This window comes from Tamandua tetradactyla, chromosome 2, assembly GCF_023851605.1.
Source record: "Tamandua tetradactyla isolate mTamTet1 chromosome 2, mTamTet1.pri, whole genome shotgun sequence".
Classification (NCBI taxonomy): Eukaryota; Metazoa; Chordata; class Mammalia; order Pilosa; family Myrmecophagidae; genus Tamandua; species Tamandua tetradactyla.
In genome coordinates this window covers 112,099,743-112,105,020 of record NC_135328.1, presented here as the reverse complement: position 1 = coordinate 112,105,020, position 5,278 = coordinate 112,099,743, and the positions used below count along the sequence as shown (strand labels likewise).

Sequence of the window (5,278 nt, the reverse complement as noted above, 5' to 3'; positions counted from 1 at the left end):
TTTCACCTCTGTGCCATGAGGAGCCACCTTCCCATCTTTCCCGTCTGGTCTGTGTTGATATCATATTCTTCTCCTAGAGTCCAAATCCTCAACCCTGAAAGTGTTATGTCCCCAAGAAGAGCCATGTTTTAATCCCAATCCAATCCCGTGGGCAGCCATTTCTTTTAATCCTTATTCAATAGTGTGGGTTGGAAACTTTTGATAGATTATCTCCAGGGAGATGTGGCATGCCCAGTTGTGGGTGTGACCTTTTGATTAGATGGAGATGTGATTCCACCCATTCCAGGTGGGTCTTGATTAGTTTGCTGGAGTCCTTGAAAAGAAGAAGCATTTTGGCGAGAGTCAGAAATGACAGAAAGTTCACAACAGAACTGACACAGATGCCAACATTGGAGAACAGAGTCACAGATGTTTGGAGATGCTTGGAGCCCAACACATGTTGCCATGTGCCTTTGCATGAGATATTAAGCAAGCCAGAACCTGGAGAGAGCCAAGGGAAGCCAAGAGATGAAAGCTAGCCCCAGAGAAGCACAGTGAGGAATCTCCACAGGAACAGAGGCTGAAAGCAGTGGAGCCCAGGAACAAGGGACCAGCAGATGCCGACCACGTGACTTCCTGGCTGATAGGGCTTTCCATACCCATTGGCCTTTCTTGAGTGAAGGTAACCTCTTATTGGTGCCTTAATTTGGACACTTCTACTTCCTTAGGATTGTAAACTTGCAACTTACTGAATTCCCCTTTAAAAAACCAATTCCAGTTCTGGAATATTACATTCTGGCACTTGCAGACTAATACAGATTTTGGTATCAGAGAAATGGTATGCTGCTGCAGTTTGCAAATACCAAACATGTAGGAACGTTTTTTTAAATGAATAAGGGGAAGATTTTGGAAGAATTGTGAGGAGTTTGATAGAGAAGTCCTAGAATGTTTTAAAGGGACTGCTGGTGGAAATGTGGACTCTAGAGACATCTCTGATGAGGCTTTAGACAACAATGAGGAGGTTTTAAGTTTCTGAAAAATAAACTTAGTGAGTGAAGCTTTCATAGAGTTTCAGTTAGAGCCCTGAATATATTTAGGATTTTCAGGAATACTGTTAGTTAGGGCTTGGCACACTGTAGCAATTTGCAATATCTAACTGAAGCTTGTGGAAGGGTAACCTCCAAAATAGTCTCTCAACTCTGTTAGTACTCTCTTAGCCACTGATCCCTTATTTTGTTACATTTCTTCTCCCCATTCTGGTCAGGTAGGCAGTGTCAATCCCACAATGCCAGGGACAGTCTCATCCCTGGGAGTTACATCCTGTTTTTTACATCCCTAGATGTCGTGTCCCATGTAGAGGGGAGGGCAATCACTTTACTTTCAAAGCTGAGCTTAGAGAGAGAGGCCACATCTAAACAACAAAATAGGTTCACTGGAAAAGACTCTTAGGCATAATTATAGGTAGGCTTAGCTTCCCTGTTACAGAAATATGTTTCGTAAGTACAAGCCTTGAGATCATGGGCTCAGTCTGTTAATTTTGGAGTCCCTAATATTAGAGAGAGTATCGACATCCCTGAATATTAATGGCATGTGTGCTGGTTTAAAACTGTTGTGTACCCCAGAAAAGCCATGTTCTTTAACCCTGATTCAGTATTGCTGGTTGGGCTCTTTTGATTAAGTTGTGTCCATGAAGATGTGACCCACCCAGTTGTTGGTGGGACTTTTTTTTACATGGGCAGGCACCGGGAATTGAACCCAGGTCCTCTGGCATCGCAGGCAAGCATTCCTGCCTGCTGAGCCGCCGTGGCCCGCCCTGGTGGGACCTTTTGATTATGTGATTTCCATGGAGATGTATCTCTACCCATTGAAGGTGGGGGGATTACTTATTGGACTCCTTTAACAGGGAACATTTTGGAAAGAACCAACAGAGCTGACGCAGGCAGAGATGAAGAAAGAAAATGCCCTTAGGGAAGCTGTTGAAACGAGAAGCCAAAGACCCCAGCAGATGCCAGCCACGTGCCTTTGCAGCTGACAGGTGTTCCAGACCATCGACCTTCCTTGAGTCAAGGTATCTGTCTAGGGATGCCTTAGTTTCAGTGTTTTTATAGGCTTAGAACTCTAAACTTGCAGGTTAATAAATTCTTTTTAAAAGCTGTTCCGTTCCTGGTGTATTACATTCTGACTGCTTTAGCAAACCATAACAGCATGTAACAAGGTAGAATGGTAAATGGACAGCTTTTATGGTCTCTTTTTAGTGCACAGTCTGCTTCTAATTACTTGATATATAACACTGGGTAATACAAACATTTTATTGGGTCCCTTGCTTCAGGGAGGAGTTTTTATCACTATCTTCTGCCTCTGCATCCTGACAGGGAACATCACACATTCCTTTGCCCGAGCTGACACTGAACTGTTCAGACATGGAAGCAGAACATGACATGTTCAGAAGCTGTTCCTTGATGTGGTATGAGAATATATGGATTGCATTTCCATAAAACACAGAATATCTTGAATAACAGAGTCAGAATTTCCAGATAATCTGGTTTAGCATTTGCCTGCATGTAGCCTGACGCGAATTTCCTTCATAGGATTTACTTACTCTTTGAAATAAGGGATTCTAGAATGGTCTGAATGATTGAGGTGTCAGTGTGGATAGAAAACATTGCTAAGTATAGGAATTTATTATTAAAGAAAGTTTGGAGTCATTCTCCACGGAGAATTTTCTAAAGAAAATATTTTTCAGGCTTAGGGACAGAGTTAACCTCAACAACCTCATACAAATACTTGCAGACTTAGGAAAAAATGTCTTTCTGTAGCTCCCAAATTCTGAACCTGCCCTTTTCACTTTCCAGAATGTGGTCTGTAAAAATAATAGAAGCGTAGAATGGAAAGCAGATACTAAATGAGGTCTTTTATGCTAATCACCCCCACCCCAGTTCAGGAACTGTTTCATCAGCAGCCTGGGCTGGGAGCTACACTGCATCACCATAAACCCTTCCAGCAGTGGGGTGCTCCCTTGGTTTGGTGTTTGCACATCCTGTTCATGCTCAGCTCTGTTAGAAGGTTCTTTCTTTGCAGTAAGGTGGCAGTGGAAAAGAGAAATTTCTCAGACTACTTTAAGAATATTTGTGGCCACGGTGCAGGCCAGAATTCTGGGATGAATGTGTAGGTCACCTATAGAAGGAATGGCTGCTCTTCCACTGTCATCCTGGGAAGTATAACAGTGGACCAGAAAGGGAAGCCTTATGGAGACGAGTCTTAACACAAAGGGGTTAAATGGCTAATGAGGTAGTTTGGCTTGGACTTGGAAGGGTGGAGGCACTGAGAGGTGTCCCAGCCATGGGGAAGCAGGTTGGAGTAGGGCAGGGGACCATCTTAAAGACCCGATGATGGATGTGAGCCTGGCTGGGTGGTTTTTATTTATCTGTACCTTCTATTGTTTCAACCCATCATGAAAAGTATACAGCATGCTCAGGTATGCTACAGAGTTAGGGGCGGACTACAGCTGTACACACCTGTGAGGAAAAGGCATTGTTCTCTTTCAGCTGCAGAGCTCTCAAAGGTTTCTTCTAGCTCTTTAATTTTGGAGTTCCATGTTCTGGCCCTTTACATGTTTGAAAACCTTTCCTATGTTTTCTTCCATTCTTCCTAGTCACTTTGATTCAGGCAATTCTGCAATCCAATTCTGTTCCTTTACTAATATTTCCTGGGATTTGATTCCAAGGCCCTTTGCAACCCAAGTAACTAGTGTCTAGATGAATGGTAGATGGTCATGTCTCACCTAAAAAATAGCTGGAATGGAACTCATTTATCCTCCAAATGAGCAGAAGAAGAAAATGCCACAATAAAAGACACTTTATTGGTAGAGTGGTCAGCCAGGGAATGAGGCTGGTAAAACAGTTTTTCATGAGGGCCATGAAGATTGAAGCTCTGGTGCTGTATACTAAGGCAAATGCTAACATTTTTTCCCGTATTTTCCTATAATGTTTTCAATTGTCAGTGAAGTATTGACAGCTTCTGGGCTTTTTTATTTCCATAATTCTTGGCTTAAGAACTTTTCTTCCTAATCTGTACAATTATGCTGTTCAGTCTATAAAACACAACTCACTGAGTGTGTGAAAACCTTGCCCAGGGCTCCTGATAGCATGGTTGACATGATCTCTCATTTTTAAATCACAAAACCACCGTGTGTGCTCTGTGCAAAAGCTGCTAGAGTTTTATTTTGGCATCTGGGCATCTAGTGGCGGATCTGAAAAATGCATCTAGAAGATTCAGAGGAAAATGAATGAATGCTTCAAACCTGGAGGAAATTTCTCAAACATTTGAGAAAGAGGGACCAATAAGGAACAGTTCCTCTTGTTAAAAAGTAAAGGGAATTGGGACACATAATAAATGTGGCCAGGTTTACGGTTGCATTTATGACACGAATCTCAGCAAGTGTCATTTGTGGTGTGGAGGTGGGGAATGTCTGTGCTTGCCCAGACTCCGTGAAGCCTAACATACATGCAGTCCATCACCTCTGCTCCCAAACAGAATTGGTGTCACAGATGGAAAAACTGTTTGGAGAGTTCAACCTCACTCCGCTGATTGCCTTCTCTATAATAAAACTTCTGGGCTGGCAGCTGCAGCCTAGGCTTGGGTCTGGAGTAGTGAGAAATAGATCAGCAGTTTGCATGGGGAAGGCTGATGAGGTTCTGAACTAACCAGCACCACTCGTTCATCATTTTTCACCTTAAACCAGCAACATGAGCTTCCCTAGGTTGAAAGGCAAAGAAAGATAAGAGACTGAGTTCAGAATTCCTATGGTTGGGGATTAGTTAAAAAGGTTATGTTTGCTTCAGCTTTCTGCCCTCTGGGATGTGATGACAACTGAAGAAGGGGTTTACTATTTATCACTTCTGGAAGTAGGCATGGTACTGTCATAAAACATGAAATCTTCTGTAATGCTAAATAGAGTGGTAGGTTTGGTCTTTTATGAGGACTGATAACCCTGGAGGAAGAGCAAAGAAAAGGGAGAGGTGTTTGGTAATTAAGAAATTGTTTTTACCTTTATTTGTTCATTAACATAATAATTCAGATTTCTTAAACATAGCCTCTAATATTGCATTGCACTCTTTGATACAGTAGTCCTTCCTCTCTCAAAAAACTGAAACAGGAGGCGTTGTAGAGTCAGGCACTAACCCATCTCTGAAATACGTGAAGATGAATGGCCATAGGCTGTTAACTGCACATGTTACGGACTTGATTTGCTTGCATTTTGCTCCTCTGGACCATTGACATTGGTTTGTTTCTGCCTTTT

At 42.5% G+C, this 5,278-nt stretch overlaps 1 long non-coding RNA gene across 2 annotated transcripts in view; it reads left to right on the top strand.

Annotated features, from left to right (window-relative positions):
- The window catches only part of LOC143673681 (uncharacterized), a 61,492-nt gene extending 58,878 nt beyond the window's left edge, over nucleotides 1-2,614 (top strand). Inside the window, exon 5 of one of the 2 annotated variants that reach the window (XR_013170519.1) lies at nucleotides 1,883-2,614. This is a non-coding gene — a long non-coding RNA (uncharacterized LOC143673681). The remainder of the gene's footprint in view (nucleotides 1-1,882) is intronic. The other variant, XR_013170518.1, reaches the window with a different exon arrangement.
- Nucleotides 2,615-5,278: the final 2,664 nt, after the last annotated feature.